Here is a 19,222-nt window from a genome sequence, read left to right on the forward strand (position 1 = left end):
TATACCGAAAATTACACCAAACTACCTAGCACGCTGATTCGAAAACTTCCACCAGTGGCAGCGAGTGAGGCTTTCAAGAATTTTCCAGATATTGGACCAGATGATTGAATCGTCTACATCAGTGTATTCATTCGTCTCGGACGAGGTTTCCAACTTTGAGGACTGCTCATGTAAGTAGAAAATTCACGACAGAAAAGAGCGCAACTACCAAAGAAGCTTTGGTTAGTAGATGATTTGTGCTTATTTTATGGATTTTGGATTTTTAGTCTTTGGTAAGTAAGGAACGATGGTTTGATGGATTGGTAATACCAAATACTTTTCCGATAAAATGCATCCAATTATTTTGTATTCCTCTATATGTATACCGAGTTGTGTCCCGCGATTTCAAATGCTATTTATATACTTGATTCGTATGTCATGTCTGAAATGCTCTATTGGCCTAAAAAATTTTGAAAACGATATTTTATACAGGACTACTTTAATCATTATCATATCAGGGGGGAAGGGGAATTTAATTTCTTTTTGCTCTTTTTTCGTTTCAGAGAGCGAGCAAAGGCGCTTAAACCTAGGCTATTAGCCAGGGCAAGGCTAATACCTTCGCCATATCCGAGGAAAATCATCGGCAAGGATAATGGAGTGACATAAATTTCTTAGCAAAGTCACTCCCAACGTATTTCCACAATTTTTTCTATCATTTGCTTATAATGATACTCCTAAACCACATACCCTACCCACCATCCAATTCCTTGACATCTATGAGGGCGTCGGTTAGTCGCTGGCCTCTCGTTAAGTAGATGTCATATCATCATTTCCTTCCCTTTCCTAGTAACGGAGAAGATGGACGTGGCCGGCAATGATAGCTTTCATGTTTTATCATTTTGGACCCCCAATTGGATTTCCATTGAATCCCAAATGGAAATCCATAAGCAATTGGGGTAAGAAAGGTAAAGAATATACATGACAACTATCAGTATGCAATCTACGAAATACTCCGTTACAACGCAACGCAACGCAACGCCAGTATTCCATTCTAGTTCTTGAATTCATTGGTGGATACTTTTGGTGGTCGTCAAGGCAGCGAGAGGAACATCGCCAAAAACGACATGGGATAAATATGCTGGGAACTGAAGTATTTCTGCCGTGAATTGTTTATTAGTCCCATTAGCATTTTCGTCGATTTTGAATTAACGCATCTCGACCCGCAAAGAAAGCTAAGGACAGAGGCGAGGCATTGTTGGTGAAAACTAATAAGTATAGGTACGCCGAAGTCCTTAAATCGATGCGGGCGGCCGAAAAGCTCTCGGCGCTGGGTCGGGACGTGCGAAGCGTAAGACGTACCAAGACCAGTGAGATGATCTTGGTTCTGAAACGCGGAGCGCAAGCTAATGGGACGGATTATAGGAAGCTGGCCCAAGAGGACTTGGGTGACGGCGTCGAGGTGAGGTCGTTTGGGGCGGAAGTGACCCTCCAGTGCAAGCAACTGTACGAGGTCACGAAAGCGGACAACGTGGTCTGTGCCGTCAGAGACCAGTGCGGTCCAGAGGTCGAGAAGACCGTGTCCCATCGGAGAGACAGACAAGAAGAAGCCGTGCAAGTTACACAGCTGAATCTTAATCGCTGTGCATCTGCGCAGCAGCTGCTGTGGCAGTCGGTCTCGTAGTCGAGGACCGATGTCGCCATCCTGTCCGATTCGTACAACGTTCCCTGGGGAAGATCCATTAATTACGTAACGCAAAAATTTACAATTTTCGACCCCCCCTCCCCCCTATGTCACACTTTTTGTATGAAACGTCTGAAAATTTTCTATGGATCGTCACACTTTGGCCAACCCCCCCTCCCCCCTCAAAGCGTTACGTAATTTGTGGACGCTCCCCTGTCGATAACGGCAATTGGGTGGCGGACGGGTCTAGGATGGTGGCTATTTGTACGACGGGACGGTACCCGATCTAAGAGGCTGGTACTCTGCTGAGGGTGTCGCGATAGCCAAGATCAATGGTGTGTTCTATTGTAGCTGCTATGCCCCACCAAGGTGGCCATTAGAACAGTTCAACCAGATGATCGATATGCTATCGTCCGACCCTGGGACGGGACTTGCAAAGAGGAAAAAATGTAACTTCATCTGCAACCAGCAAGCGCTGTCACGAATTGTCAGATGCAACCAGCACCTTTTTGCGTAAAAGTATTGGTATCCCTCAAAAAGTATTCCGAATGATTTTGTTTTACGAGTACTTTTTCACTTTGAAAAGTATTCTAGAAAAGCCGGACAGCTTAATATTGAACTGTTATGAATACGTGTTTTATTTCCGATAGGAAAATCTTTATTAAAATAAGTTTACAAATCCGTAAATCACAAACACTTTTATTGTGCTCAGAAGATTCTACCCGGGATTTAGGTGAAACACTCAAGGAAACAGTTGAGAATCGATAATCAACTGTGATGAAAAGAAGAACAAGCGTCAAAATAAGGAAAAAGAAGCCGTCTTTGCAGGTCTCGTCTCAGGTCCGACCTAGTGGGTCGTAAGCCGGTCTTCATAGTAGGAGATTTTAACGCTTGGGCAGTGGAGCGGGACAGCCGCTGCACCGATCGAAGGGATCAAGCGTTACTAGAGGCGCTAGCAAAGCTCGACGCAGTGCTAGTCAGTGCTAGCACGTTCAGAAGGAACGAGGTCGAGTTATGGATTGACATAGCGTTTGTCAGTCCTGGTCTGGCACCAGGCTTAGTGATCATCTAGCAATTCGCGGTGGCCAAATCCCTGGTAACGAACAAAGCTCCAGGACCTGATGGAGTGCCAAACAGCGTTCTCAAGGCAGCAATCATAGCGAACCCGAACATGTTTAGGCTAGCTATGCAGAGATGCCTTGATGAGTGTAGATTCCCCAAAAGATGGAAAAGGCAGAAATTGGTGCTGTTGCCGAAGGCCGGGAAGCCGCCAGGCGACCCATCGGCGTATAGACCAATCTGTCTTATAGACACGACGGGAAAGTTGCTAGAGAGGATCATCCTCAACAGGTTGACCCCGTACTCAGAGGGTACGGACGGCCTATCAAGCAATCAGTTCGGTTTTCGCAAGAGTAAGTTCATGGTGGATGCTATTGATTCGGTGGTAAAGAACAAGGCGAGGTATTCGATACTGTGCGTTAGTGACACTTGATGTGAAGAATGCATTCAACAGCGCAAGCTGGGATGCCATCGCGCTTACGTTACAGGTTACACCGGCTAAGCCTGCCGGTGGGCTTGTACCGGATTTTGGAGAGCTATTTCCAGAACCGTGTACTATTATACGAGACCGTTGGCCAGAGAAGCGTTCCTTTATCGCAGGAGGTTCAATACTGGGCCCGGTATTATAGAACCTTATGTACGAAAGGGTTCTACAGTTAAAGTTCCCTCGTGGTGTTAAGATCATCGGCTTCGTGCATGACGTTACCTTGGAGGTCTACGGGGAGTTAACTTCCGAGGTAGAAATGGTGGCGGATTGGATTAGCGCTACAGGCCTGGAGTTCGCTCAACATAAGACGGAAGTGGTCATCATCAACAACCGCAAGTCGGTTCAACATGCAATGATTCATCCGGGCTAAGTCGCGATAGCATCAAAGCGGAGTTTGAAGCTCCTTGGGGTCATAATAGATGACAAGCTGACCTTCGGCAGCCATGGCGAATATGCGTGAAATAGGTCTTCGACTGCTGTTGCGGCATTATCGAGGATGATGTCCAACAGTTCCAATGTGTGTGCCAGTAGACGTAGGCTACTGGCAGACATTGCCGTATCCCTTCTTAGGTACGATCTGACACAATTCCTGTCAGGGTCAGGCCATAGCTGCTTCCGGCAGTACCTTCACGTGGAGAGCCCCGTCTGCCCTGACTGCCCAGGTGTTGATGAAACTGCAGAGCACATACTTTTCGTATGTCCTCGTCTCAGTGTCGAAAGAAGATCTATGCTAGGCGTTTGCGGTCGGGATACAACCCCGGGAACCCTTAATCCAAAGAATGTGCCCAGCAGTATCGACTGCAACCACTCAGATTGCCTGCAGCTTGTAGAGGATCTGGCGCGCCGAGCAGCAGTCGACAAGCATGACTAACTTGTGATTGAGTGAGCAATCAAGTCAGACTCACATGGTATGTCAGAAGAGAGAATTATGCAGGAATCTAAGTAGGGGGAATGACGGCTTTGGCAGGTTTTTTATTGACAGAGGGTTTTTTATGACTGATTATACTCAAATTTGGCTTAAACATTCTTTGCAAATCAAAGAATATTGTGGCCAAATTTCATAAAATTCGGTCTACAAAAACCCCCCTGACAATAATAGAACAAAACCTGCCAAAGCCGTATTTTCCCCTACATAAGCAGTTGCTGGATGCAACCGATTCCAAGAGGAGAACCGATGAAAATCAATAACCTGCTCGTAGGTGGAATGGTGCAGGATGAATGTGCGAATGTCTTCTGTAGTAGAAGTCACTGGTTCTTTAGGGCAAGGCCAATCAGTTTCGACTAATTTCAGAAATTCTGGACCTTGAAACCACTTACTGTCAAAGTATGGTCCGCTGCCCCATTTGGTCGCCTCGCCTGCTGGGTTCGCCTTTGATGGAACCCATCGCCATTTGCTTGCCATCGTGTGCTCAAGAATTTCACCTACCCTGAAGGACACGAACTGCCGATAATATTTGGGTTCTGCTCGGATCCATGCCAGTGCCGTTCTGGAGTCCGCCCAGAACACCGTTCTTGTAATTGGAATATCGTTTTTCATGAGGAACCTGGACCAACGCACGCCCAAAACAGAACGACCTTGGATTTGACAGCCACAATGCAGCATCATGGGTCATTTCCTTCGCTGCGCAAAAAGATTACACACGAATACGCTACTTCACTGGCGTCAACAAAAACACATGTAGCTCAGAGTTTTGATAGGTTGCCTGGTTAGCGTGACGGAAATAACATCGTGGAATTTGTACATCACTAATATACTCGATCATCCAGATCCATCGCTGCCACTTCACGTATGCATCAGGACCGACTTGCTCGTCCCATCTAGTGCCCTCTCTCCATAGGTCTTGAATTAACACTTTGACGTGTATGAGGAACGGTGCGAGCATCCCCAATGGATCGAACAGCGACATAACACACCGTAACACTTGTCTCTTCGTTGGTTGTGTAGCGGTTCGAATTAACAACAGCAGTAACAAAGCATTCCAAGAACCCTTTCCGTGTTCTCGCTTTGGGCAAGACCACATCTAACTGCTTTAGAACCTCACGGCTGTTCGACCGCCAGTTGTGCTGTGAGAATCCTCCGTTGGCGTGTACGAGTCGTACGTCTCGTGCTACGTGCACTGCTTCCTCCTCTGTACTAAAACTGGCCAGATAATCGTCGACGTAATGGTCGTTGACGATCGCTTTCGCTGCTTCTGGATACAGTTGTCGATGCAGCTCCGCGTTTCGATTTTTAACGAATTGCGCCCAAGCTGGCCAGCAAGTGCTACCGAAGGTAGCGACATCCATCAAGTGGACTTCTGGTTTCATAGATGGGTCAGCACGCCAAAGGAATCGTTGAGAGTTCTTCCCAGACAACCACACATCGCATAAGAATGCACGATCAAAATCGTTTACCGATCCAAGTTTCATCAGATTCGCATTGTTGTGCAAAGCTCATCAGTTTATTTATAAATTTTCCCGCACAGTAGGCTATTTTACGAGTTTATTCCAGCTTCATTTGTTGACATCGCATATTCCTGCAATCAAACTCACATGAAATCGGATTATCTGTCAAACAGAGTTTGTTATCACAAACTACATCGCAATGCATAAGGCCCGATGTCCACGTAGCGTCTTTTCAACGCTGCGTGCACACGGCGTTAAAAAGACGCATGTGTGCATCGGGAAAAAGCGGTAACGCAGCGTCGCCGCACCGATGCACACCTGCGTTTTTTTCAACGCCACGTGCACGCAGCGTTGAAAAGACGCTACGTGGGCATCGGGCTTAACGAACAAACTCGCATAAAAATCGTGCACATCGCATACACTTCCGTGCAACGTCGGATAAGAAATACACTTATATCGCCTCCACTTTTGTACGTAAAAAGTGTTTTCGCGACTGGTAAGCGATGAAATTTGTGCGCATAGGCATCGCATAACAGAAAAACAATTCTATTATGCATGCATTCTGGTTGTCTGGGTTGTCTTCTTCACGGATCCTGACCTGGTGAAACATTTCCTGGATATCCGAGCTGATCGCCACCCGATAAAGCCGGAAGAGAAGAAAGTTGATCCGGGTCTTTGAGGAGTGCGCTGTTCAATGATACCGCATCAACTTTGGCTGCTGCATCCCAGATTACACGCACCTTGTAGGGTTTCTTGGGATTTATCACTGCTCCTACAGGAAGATACCACACCTTCCTAGGGTCCGCTGCTTTCAATTCTGCTTCCGTGCCCTTGTGTGCGTAGCCTTTACTTTGTATTCTCGTATTTGCCTGTGGAGATTCTCCTTCAGTCCCGTATCGCGATCCATTCTGCATTCTAGACATTCTAGATGGCGCACTGCAATAGAGTAGCTGTTCGGAAATTCCACCCAATCTTCTTTCCAAATAAGTCCTGTTTCGAAACGTTTGCCCACTCGCTTGGTAGTAGCTTCCATTATAGTTAACGCTCGTTCGTCCTCCGTAGACATCGGGATTTCCGTCATTGTTGTTCCAGTTCCTTCAACGGTGAAGAAACATTTGACTGTTTCGTAAAGCGTTTCATCACAGAGACATCCACAAACATGTAAGCTATACGATCCATGATTATTATTTCCTCGAGGCCCATAGACACACCAGCCAAGTCTGGTTTTGACTGCCACTGGAGCGATTCCTTCTCCTTCCCTAAATTTCAGTGGCACCGCGAGGCGCTCCGATGAGAATATTGGGAACTGCATTCTGGCAGCTTGCGATTGGAATACCTTTCAGGTGCTTATGCACTTTCACGTTCTTCTTTTTTTTTTTATGAAGCTTTACTGGCGGGACTCTGAATAGAGTAGAAACCTCTGCACCAGGCCTTTGATGATACCGTTGCATAATTTCTTTCGAAACAGTTTGCCAGCCGTACACGGAACATGTCGTCCAAGAAGACGCTGTTGCAACTGAATCAGAGGGAATTACGTTCATAAATAGTCAGACAGATCTCATGCTAACTAACATCGTTATAGTTTAAAGTCATTTTTGTCATTTTCTTGTCAGAGTCAAACTATTTTGTCAGCTTTTATGCTATTTAGACGTCTATTGTCATTGTACGCGCTCGAAATCGACCGAAGCAGTTTCTTCAACTCAAATGGAACATGTTGCCCAATGCTTCATCGAAGAAACTGAGTCGGAAGTTTTTTTTTATCAAGTATAAGTATTCAATCCCCGATTTATAAAAAATGACAAGTTAATAACTTTTGAAGCAGTTTTCCAGCCGTACAAGGATCATGTTGTCCATTAAGACACTGTTGAACTGGCTCAAAAGACATTACATTTACAACTCTAATAGATACTCTCTCTCATTATCTCATTCCTAATCATATACATTTTTTTTAATCTTTCGTTTATTTTGGAGGCTCAATTGCCGAATCATATAGATTGATCTGTACGATGTCATTCTTGTCTTTATGGTCAGAAGGTATAAAGTATGCGTTCCTTGTATTACTTTGTTTGCCTAAGTTATTGGTTCATCCTGTGTCAATACTATCAAACACAATGTAAGTTATGTCTTGTAAAAAGTGGAAACTGTTCGTGCATTTAGTCTATTTTATTGTTATTCCTTTGTCAAGGTATTACTATTATTATGTTCTAATAAGTAGCTTGATCGTTTCCAAACTAACTGTCATTATCTATCATGTACTAATGATCAGTTATGAGTCAGCTATAGGATTCACTTTTCGGTGGCAAAGTAAAGCTTCATCACGCCTATTCCCTACTATTAGTAAAAATTATCGTGAATGAAGCCGTCATAAGATTGTTCATATACCATCATTATAATTTGCGGTATTTTTTATTATTGCTCTTCGAAGTGAGGCATAACAAAATAAAACTGGCACCACGTTCCTAGTTTTGAAAAAAAATCTACTCAGTGAATCCAGCAGTCGATTCCCTACGAATATCTTGAATACTTTGTATATCAATAAATGCCTAGCTAGCTAAATGTAAGCGTGGCTACGACTCAGCGTCACAGGGAACGCATCAGAAAACCATGCCGAAAAGAAGAGAACTCACATCATTATCACTGATGAAAAGGCCTCTGCCTGACTGCACTACCATTCAAGGCTCCAAGACACGATGTCCGATATATAACGCGGCACCAAACAAAAATAGTCAACATGTGATACCACCACGACAGGATATGTCTTTGGTTGCCATCTCAGTGCTAATGGCGTAAGCCGACCCACCGCGGCAAGGTAACGTATCCGAGGGGAAGGTACTTTCAGGTGCTTGTGCACTTTCACCTTCTTCTATGTCAAAACTTTGTTTGGGAAGACCAAGGCTATGAATCGTTCGCGCGTTCAAAAGCTGCCGCCTTTTGCCCAGGCCGATCCCATTAATCTCGATTGTAATCTTTTGTGATTCCTTCTCTTCACCCGATGTATTGTCAGTCCATCGTAGACATAATGGTAGTGGAGTTACCTTTACCACCTAGCATGGTTACTAAGTCGTGTTCTACCAATGTTAAATCCGAGCCTTCATCAAGGAAAGCGAAAGTGGTGATAGAACTATTGGCTCCGTGTAGAGTAACCGGAATGATTCGAAACATAGTTGAAGATGTCCGGAGACGATGGGTATGGTTCTCGGCTACCTGAACTCGTGGAGCGGACATTGTTGGAGGTCCAGCGCAGGAATGTAGATGTTTATGGTGACTGTATCGACAGCCATCAATATTGTCTATGCGGGAGGTCATTGTCATCGCTGGAACGTCGCTGGACCATCGCGTCGCTCAACCAGCGAGCGCTTTCCAGTTTGGTGCTGCAGTGACGCATTAAATGTTTCGAACTATCACGAGCGTAGCTCCGTTTTACCTCTAGTTCGAAAGTAACCACACTTGTCACATCCTGCCCCACCGATGCAATGTAATGGCCGAAGTTTTTCAAATCAACTTGATGGAAACCACGTTTGTACCCTGCCGACATCATCCGCTGGTCTGCCGGAAGTTTTGCGACAAGCTACTGCAGTATTGAAGGGTTAGACAGGTGAGCGCGTTCACCCGCTGCTTCATGCCTGCACCGCCATTCCGAATTCGATGAGTCCTTCAAGCTTGTCGGACTTCGGAGCCGGAATATCCTGCACCTTTCGCAGTTTCGTTGATCAGCATCTCCGGGCGACCAAACCGCATTCGAAGGGTCTACATCACTTGTTGTACTGCCGTGGGTAACACTTACCGACTGCGCACTGTTTCGAGCGCAGGTCCTGTTAGGCACCGTTGAAGGCGCAACATGTTTTCTCCGTCCGAGTAACCACAAGTTTCGGTCGTATAGCGGTAGTTGGAGATAAAAATCGGCCACTCCGCTGGATCTCCGCTGAATTGAGGTAGTTCTTTGGCCAGGGACTGTCTAGCTGCCAGCTGATGTTTGGTAGGTCCAATCGGATCTTGTTGGGGACATGGTGACAGTACGCGGGGAAAGATTTCGTGTTTGTTCGTCTGTTGAAATTTGTTCGGATTGGGAGTAGAGCAGGAATTCATCGTTCGAGAGCGCATATGAATCTCGCAGCTGCTCATTGGAATTTGTAAGGCGCAGATCAATTTATCCCGGGCGCGCAAAGATTCGTTGGTGCCTTTTGATTAATGGTATGGTCAGGGACTAATTTGCTTATATGTTCAGTGGAGTGACTCAAGGCTTGACGCTTACCTGGGGTTCCGCTGGTTGACTTACCGATGGCCGGCAACTGTGGCTTACCGACGTCCTCAGCAACCAAATATCATTCAGCGGCTTGGTTCTTCCAATGGCGCCAAGTTCTGAATCACTTTCAGGCTGAATTCGATCGCTCTCGGGATCCGATTGCAACATTCGGTTTGCCTTCGGTATGGCACCTGTCTGTTTTCCCACAAACGTAGGCTGGCTCGTGATTGGCTCATGCCGCAGCAGCTTCTCTAACTTCGTCGGGTCTGACTCGATTTCTCGGCTATTGGTTTGCAGCCCCTCTAAAATTTTCCGACATAATTCCAGCTGCGATTGTAGATTTGACAGTTGATCAGATGTAGGATTGGCGCGAGTCTCGCACCAGGTTCCTGAGTTTTTCAAAGTCAGCTTGGGAGTCCTTCTTCCCCTGCAAGTACTTCACGGTGTTCGGTTCTAGCCTTGTGAAAGGAATGGAAACCATAACTGGTTCGGTCGACTTAGGAGCCTCAGATTGTGACTTTGAACGACGATAGACTTCAGCAAGCGGCTTGTCTGGAAGAGTTGACAAAGCGGCCAGTTTACTTGATATAGTCGTTTTGCGGTTCGTAGCACCAGTCAAACCTACATCACCACGGACATCCAGATCGTTGCGCAGTATGACAATACCGCGATGGTAGACGTCAGTGCTAGAGGGGCTCTGAAACCTCCATGGTATGCCCAGGGCGCACCGGAAGCACGCAATTTTTGATATTGCCCGTCGGCTGTCTTCACGTCGACGACCCTGATGTTGCCGTCAGCTCCACGAATGACTTGGGTGACTTTTCCATATCGCCACTTTAGCGGAGGAAGATTGTTATCCTTGAGGAGCACCATTGTGCCCACCTCTACGTTGTTCCGGACCTGAGTCCACTTGGTGCGTGGGTGGAGGCCAGACAAATAATCCGTAGACCAGCGTTTCCATACTCGTCGGAGGATCTCCTGGTTTTCCTACCAACGATCGAGGCGATTCCGAGGAACTTCGGAAAGGTCAGGCTCAGGGAAGGACGTCAAGGGTCGATGAATTAAAAAGTGACCCGGAGTCAAAACGTCCAGGTCGTTTGGGTCGGCGGAGATCGGCGTAAGTGGTCTGGAGTTCAGACAGGCTTCAATACGAACCAACAACGTGACGAACTCATCTTGCGACAGAACGGAATTGCCAACGGTCGAACGGAAATGCTGCTTAAACGACTTTACCGCCGCCTCCCACAGCCCTCCGAAGTTCGGACTGCAAGGCGGAATGAATTTGAAGTGAATTCCGTCGTTGGCGGTTTAATTCACAACCGCATTCTGATGTTGTTGGGAGTGGAATTGTTTGGCTAGTTCTGCTAGTTCTCGAACAGCTCCTCTAAAGTTTCGAGCATTGTCGCAGTGGATTACCTCGGGTTTTCCTCTGCGACCGATGAATCGATGTAATGCCGCGAGAAAACCAGCTGTTGAGAGGTCATTGACCAATTCTACGTGGATGGCCTTGGTGACAATGCAGATAAAGATGTCGATATAGCACTTAGTAGAAACTGCTTTGCGATTCTTCCGACAATAGAATGGTCATAGATCAACGCCGGTGTTGAGGAAAGGCAAAGAAAGCGTTACCCTTTCTCCCATGAGTTGCTCCAGAACAGTAGGCTTACATCGAAAACAATTCACGCATGAATGAACCACACTCCGTGCCAAGTTACGGATGCGTAGCGGCCAGAACTTCTTTCGGACACTTACCACAAGCAATCGTGGTCCGGGGTGTAGCTCGGATGGTATGGCTGACAGTATGGCATTGGAGTTGGATGCCCACTTACGTAGGCTAAACCCAGCTGACTTCAGTAGGTTCCGAAGTTGGATACATAGTTGTGCTCCATCGTCCTCGTCTTCGACTCCGGTGAGCATGTCGTCTATATAGAAATCTTTGGCTAATATTTCCGCCGCTTGAGGGAAATCGTTGGATCCTTGTTTAGACAACTCTAGAAGGCACCTGGTGGCGCCGAAGCCGTACCATAGGTGACGGTGGTAAGTTCGAACGTTTTCAGCTGCTCCCGACTATAATTCCGCCACAGGATACATTGAAGAGGGAAGTCAGTTGGATGTACACGGATCTGACGATACATCTGCGACAATGGCATACTGTCGCATCCGAAAGCGAAGCGAAATTGCGTACAAGTCATCTTGTACGACAGGTCCTACCAAAAGCGCCTGGTTTAGTGACACGCCGGAGTCAGTTCGGCAGGAGGCGTCGGCAGGAGGCTACCCTTAATTTCATGGTGGTACTATCCGCCTTCTCCACGCCATGATGTGGAAGGTAGTAGGATGGGAAGCAATCGTTGACGTCGTCGATTTCTCGCATGTGGTTGAGTTGCAAGTACTCCGATATGAATGCAGCATATGCCTGCTTCAGATTTGGGTTGGCATCAAGTCGACGTTCCAGTGCATAGAATCTGTTAACCGCAATATTCTTGGAGCGTCCGAGCTTGGGTAGTGTTACCACGAATCGCCCCGACTCATCACGAAATGTGTTGGCTACGAAATGATATTTGCAGGAAATTTCATCGGGAGACTGTGTACAGGGTGACCAGCAGGACTCCAGTTCCCAAAAGCGGTTGACCTGCATGGTGATGAAATCCCACCTTTCCGGCTACAACCCAGCCGAAAACGGTGTTTTGTAGAACAGGTTCCTCAGGGCCAAGCTCCCTGAAACCATCCAACAAGAATTCACAATAAAACTCCATTCCCAACAGCAGATCTATCGGGCCTGGTTCATGGAACTTCGGATCGGCGAGGGCAATGCCTTGTCCATCGAGAGGAATCAACTGCATTCGCTGGAAGCTCACGGGTGATCTTCTTCAGGATGTGGCAGGGTTCAACGGCAGTATAATCCGAACAATGCGAACCCATTCGTACGTCCACAGCTTGGTTGGAAACGACCAGGCTGTTTCCTACTCCACCAATTTCTTGACGACAGGGATAGCGATTAAGTTTCAGCTTCTGAACCATGTTCTCGGTTATCAACGAAAGTTGCGATGCAGGATCCAACAGTGCTCTGGCCCACTGGGTGCTTCCGTCTGGACTGAAAATCTTGATGATGGCAGTTTGTAGCAGAACTGTAGCTGGAACATTTCGACTGCGACCAACGAGCGAGGTGGAAACGAGACTTGAGGCTTGGGTGGCGGCAGGGGGGTGGATGTGCTTCTGAAGAAGAGGTTGATCGAGATGGCGAGGAAGACTGATTCGAGGAGTTTGTTTGGTTCACCGATTGCGAACCGGAACCAGTAACAGACGGTGTGCTTGGTTTGTGTTGGGAGGACGAGCGATCGCTAGGAGGTTGGTGTACACTACTAAAAATCCACACATATTTATTGGCAAAAATCCATAGATTTAAGTTATGATGTATATCAGCGCACACATAACCATTCTCCACGCGAACTACTAATAAAATATATATCCAAATAAACTTTATGTGTGGTCTCGAATGAGCATTTATTTAATTTATGTGTGGTTCCATATCGATTATATTAGGGTGGAGCTGTTGCAAAAATTTATAACGGAGACATATATATTTTAGATAGATATTTTTGGCAGTGTTGCATAGTATGGTGCTTCTGGTTGGAGACACGACATCCGCTGGACGAACAGTGTTACGTTAGTAAATTTTGTCAGTAATTCATATGAATAGTAACGTGTACAAGCTTAACATCTAAAACCCAAAAAGAATTTTGAGCGTGTACAACAAGTAAAAAGTAAAACAAAAACACCGCATGGGCACATCGAAAACAACATAGCGAAAAACAGCTGTCATCGGAAGCTCAGCGAAAAGCGGAAACATTGCATCCGGTGAACACACACACATACCTTATCCGCAAACAGTGAGTCGGCAAGCAAAAGTTGTTCGGTCTAGACACACTCCGAAGTGACTGAAGCGGGACGAAAATCACCTGGAATTTCGCAGTGGAAAACAGTTGAAGATTTCACTTGCACGAGAAACGGCGCAGGGAAATTTATCGTCGTCGTGCTGATAACGGGACGACACGTGCCAACATTTGCTTGAACGCCGAAACACGGAGTTCAGGAGAGCTTTTACTGGCGAGAATTTGGAACCGCAGCGGCCAGCACACTCATCCGCTTGCTTCTGCGCCGAAGATTGCTCGCTAATCATTCGATGACCACAAGCGTTGTCTCGCCACAACATAGAGGTTGAGCGTTCAGAGGTGTACGGACGATTCTCCGGTGGTTCTCTAGTCGGCGCACACGACTAGGTAGCTTGATTCCGTAAAACGTTGATAGGTTAATCAGCTCACGTCTGGCACCACACCAACAGGCAGCTTTGGCACTACACCACAGGTAGCACCGAGAAGAAAAGCCTTCGGAAAGAATTCCCGGTGCAATCGAGGGGAGCGGTATCCCTACCACGATCCCGATACGCGACTGGGACGACAACATCGGGACTGTCCCAAGGGAGTGCTTCGCAGACTACAAGAGGTGCGTGCATTGATACCCAGTGGGGGCTGCTGTTGGGGAGACACGTGGATCAGACGAGTAACGGGTACGGCTGTCGACACAACATCCAAGGGTGCTGTTTGCATCGCTCTAGTATCGTCGTGAGGCAGGTAGGCTCGAGCGCAGCTGGAAACCGATGGCTGTCTTCTGGTCAGCGTACGTTGGACGTGAGTACCCTGTGCATGGGCCGAAGGCCACGAAGAAGAATTAGAAGAGTAGCAGCGGAAAGAAAAAAGAAGAATGCATGCAGGTGATGAAGAATAGGAGAGTAGGGAGCAAGATAGTACCTGGGTAGTGATGTTGCGATTCGAAAATAAAACATGCTTGTACACGTAATCAATTTTGTGGCGTTTATTGTTGCTTAGCCGGCCGACCGATGTCCATTCAGTTCCCGACAGAGGTCGTTTCACAACAGCAGGTTTTTAGTTGGTGGGAGGAAGAGAGACAATTGATGCAGAGATTCTTCCTTTTCACTTGCTCGAAGCGTTGGGATACGGCCATCTTCAGGAACACTTCGCATTTGAACTGTGAGTGTTGGTTCTTCGATGTGGGATATTCAGATGAACGAGACTTCGAAGATACCAACGACTGTAGAACCATGAGATGCGTACGCAGGAATTCCATCAGATCATTGTATTGAGGAACTTCAGTAGACCTATGATGGGCTTGCCATTGCCTGAGGGTGAAGGTATCGAGGCGGATGAAAACCATATGAGCTAGAAGCACGCTCCAGTCATCCGTTTGAATGCTCATTTTGTTAATTAGGCATAAGTTGCGCTCGAAATCGTCAATGAGACGCATTAGGGACTCATAACATTCCCTTTTCATTGGTTCAATGTAGAATAGTGAATCAAGATAGCTTTTGACCACCAATTTCTTGTTGTCGAACCTTTTCTCCAATAACTGCCACGCAACAGCATAATTTGCTTCAGTGAGTTCAATTGACTCAATAACCTTTCTAGCATCCTTGACAATTGATGCTACGAGGAACGAAAATTTATCTATCAGAGATTTGAAGATGTCTCTGAAAGGGATCCATTCAGAAATGGATCCATCAAAAGTGGGAAGTTTCACTTCGGGGAGTTTGATGCGAGATTGAGGAACATTGGGCGCATTAACTACCGCTACAGTTTGAGTGGAAGACTGAGGGGGATTCAATTCGCGCAACTTTGTGGTGAGGAAACCGTAAGCGCTAATATAATCATTTTCGAACTTTTGCCTTGTTTGACGATTGCTTTTCTCAGCTTCCTTTTTGATGTCAGCGGATTTGTCCTCATTTGTTTCGTCATTTAGTAGCTCGAGACTCAAACGGTTTGTCTGGAACTCCCTATATACCATTTCGATCCGTTGCTTCCATCCTTCGAGTTGGTGCCCATTGCGAACAGGGTCAAAACCTTCCATAAATTGTTTCAAGTTGGCCATTGTATCGAGATGAAACCGCTCTTGATGCGTCAGCTAACTTAGCTTCTTCTTCTTCTTCTAACATCTTCTAACAATCAAGCAACAAAAAACAGTGATACAAAGCAGTTGACCAACCTGAGCAACCACAGCACACTATGCACCTCAACTAGCACGGGATGAAAGCAATGCCATGAATGCAAAACCAAATTTTGATCAGTGCAAAAATGATTCGCATGCAAATGAAACGAAACTCCCGTTTATTTATCTTCAAAGAAACTCGTCATCACTCGACGCTTCAACTCGCATGCAGTACTTACTAGCGCTCCAGCGACGCACAAAGAACCCAAGCCACGCTCAGATAGCGTCACGGCGTGCTTGTCCGTTTACCGTGTCGGGACGATCCCGACCACCATTCAACGATAACTGCCACTGGACAATCTTCCGAGATCACTTGTAATTAAGGATCTTTCGCGCACTTATAGTTTTATAGTTTTTCACCCACTGCAGCTTTGGCTCACAGGCCCTTATAAATTTGCAGCACTGTAGTCGCTAACTCGCGCCGATTGCGATGCGCTTTCTTTCACACTCCCCGAAATGCGTCGATCCACAGGCTCTGTTCAATAGCAGCACTGTAACCCGCGCCGACAAATGAACGATATTGTGGCGCACTTTGTTGGTACTATTGCCACCGATAATGCTCGCGACGGAACTGCAAATCACCGCGATTTTCGACACTACTCGCGGTTGATCCGGCTCGAAGGACCAAAAATGTTGGCGCGGAGCACTTTGGCGGTTTCGGAGTTCGTGACACACTTCAACGCGGCGGGATTGGTAGAATAACGAACACTTTTATTACCAAATAATTTCGTTTAATTCGACACTCTCTTGCTACAGTCAAATTTCACTCTATGGGCTATCTTTAGATGGGCGCCCGTTAGTTGGGCCCACTTAAAACGAAGGTGGACGTCAAATTATGACATCAACGGCAGTTTTTTTCTTTTTCGCAGTTGGCACTTTGGCAGCTCTGAATTTCTATTCACGGTTAGATGACTTTACCCATTAATGGGTACTGTGTTATTGTTGATATTATTCCCACCGTGAAAAATTCTCCCATTTTCTTCAAAAAGCGCCACTACTCATTAAAAAGTGCCACTTTTTTCAAGAAAATGGGCGAATTTTTCACGGTGGGAATAATATCAACAATAACACAGTACCCATTAATGGGTAAAGTCATCTAACAGTGTTGTATTCGCTGATTTGACAGATGAAATCTCAGCCTAACTAACGAAAGTCTTTCACTAGATGGGCTACGAGTTTAGCCCAACGAGCGAAAGTTGACTGTATTGCGATAGATATCACGACAGACGTGTATAGTTTGGTAGTTTTATTTTAACTAACTTGAACTGGTTCGTGTGTGGCAATATATGCGAATTTTGAGTAGGTATCAATTTGCTATCGAGAGTATTGAGCTACTGCGAACCTCCTTGTGGTAGTAGCGGATTGTGTTAAAATAATAATCGGAGATACGAAATGAAAGCATGAATTATTTGAATAAGATTTGAATTTCTAAATCGAAGCAATCGGCGTTCGAATTGTAGGCGCCCATTAGCCCACGAATATAAACTCGATTGACAGAACGAAACATAGAACGAGACGATACTAATTTGAATATTGGGTACATCTTCTACTTGTCAGTACACAGCCCATGATAATTCAGATATTCGACGGATGTCCTAAGGATATTCGCTCGGCCCCGACACTCCTCTCTTCTCCTTGGCTGAAGGCTAGGGATCAGATGGAAATCTGATAATAATCGTGGGAGATTGATTGCAATTGCTATTGATCTTATATGCTAATGATATGAGTTATTGATGGGGTTTGCGGTAACAGGAGCTTAAGGACATTCAATCGAATTATTTCTTTAGATATACTTAGCATCAGTGTTGGTAAAATCATTCATAATTTTCTCACTCACTCATTGAGCGCTCCCGCGCGAACTAAATCGTTTGCGAATTTAAAATAATGCATCACGTCTGAGTTTTTCATGCTAAAACGGATCATTTCACTAATTTCCCAAAAAATCATTTCGCAGTAAAAAGTGTTTATAAGGCAATAAATTCTTTATTGTTTACAAACGCAAGAGTATCCATTGCTCTATGTGTTGAACGTTAGTTTACTATTATTTTACGAAGGAGAACAAAAGAAAACCTACGATGATTCAAATGGATGATTCAACTCAGCCATGATTTTTTAGGTGCTGAGTTGGGTGCGTTTCAACTCACGAGTTATTTGAATCGTTCATGAGTTTTCAGATTTTAAGTTTTTTTTAAGTAAGTTCAATACATAAACGAATAAACAAAAGCTGCAAGGCGCGGAAAGCCCTCCGGGGTTTTTCCGTTGCTTAGCTTGTGTTTTGAAAATTATGATTTTTATCAATAATTATTAACAATGATTTAAAGTCTGATTAGAGTAATTTCTCCCGTTGTCCCAGCACATAAGTGTCTGCGTTCTGTCGCTCTTGCTATTATTACTATTACTACTCTGTATTATTACACCTTAAGTGCAACTTGGTTGTATTGATGTTTATTCAGCTTCTTTCTTTCTCCTTTCGCATTCACAGAGACCTCATCCATCGCCGTGCCGCATATCGCAACACAACACAACACGGACACAGTTGTGCGAGGAACAGTCCAGTTCAGTGCCGTCGAATGTTGCGTTTGTTGAGTAGAGTCAGTACGCTGGAGAATGTTGTGACGCGAGGTTGTTCAGAGGTGGATTGCGAGCTCGTATGAGACGTTCTATAGGGCTTGTGTAGAACCCTGCTGAAGCAAAGAAAGTGTTGAATGATCACCATATTTCAATTGAAATCATCCTCATAGGAAGCGTGCGGTGGCGTAGTGTTCATCATTGTGTATGCTGGAAACGGAAACGGATTGGGGAGACCAGTGGGAACAAAAAGTGTAGGATTTTGGATAACCTTTAGATCCATATTGGAACCAGTGTGTAGTTATTACTGTCGGGCTGACATCCGTTGGTATTTTGAGTGTTATTAATCGGAGTAACACATTCTGTGCATAAAGTTGTTTGCAACTAAAATGGTCATATGAAAAAGTTTTATTTTTATAGTTACGCAAATTTGTGAGATGAATAAATTGAATAGAAAATAAACTGTACAAATCGAAACTGTTCGAAGAAACATGGAATACAACAAAGTGTATGAGTTTAGGCTTATAACTTGAGATCTTGACTTAATTGGCGAATTATGTATACAATTGGCAAACTACGAGTTAAGCAGTGTTTGTGAGCTTATTCTAAAACAAATATTGCACAGAAAAGAAACAGTGACATAAGGAAGTTTTGAGGCCTCTTGAGACGTTCAGGACCTTCATTAGCACAAAATAAGAACGAGAAGGTTCAGAAATTGCATGAATCAAAGTCGGCTGTTGCAGTATCCTGGAGTACACGTCAG

The 19,222-nt window shown here is 45.5% G+C and overlaps 1 protein-coding gene across 6 annotated transcripts in view; it reads left to right on the top strand.

Moving 5' to 3' along the window:
- Window positions 1-19,222, top strand: part of LOC134225255 (formin-like protein) — a 269,171-nt gene that overhangs the window by 11,603 nt on the left and 238,346 nt on the right. For 3 of the 6 annotated variants that reach the window (XM_062705180.1, XM_062705181.1, XM_062705175.1), the window contains exon 2: window positions 18,374-19,221. The exons of 1 other annotated variant lie outside the window; for it this stretch is intronic. The gene's annotated coding sequence lies outside the window, so the exon portion shown is untranslated. The remainder of the gene's footprint in view (window positions 1-18,373; window position 19,222) is intronic. 2 more of the 6 variants (XM_062705178.1, XM_062705177.1) reach the window with 2 other exon arrangements.

The sequence above is a fragment of the Armigeres subalbatus genome, chromosome 3 (assembly GCF_024139115.2).
Source record: "Armigeres subalbatus isolate Guangzhou_Male chromosome 3, GZ_Asu_2, whole genome shotgun sequence".
Taxonomy (NCBI): Eukaryota; Metazoa; Arthropoda; class Insecta; order Diptera; family Culicidae; genus Armigeres; species Armigeres subalbatus.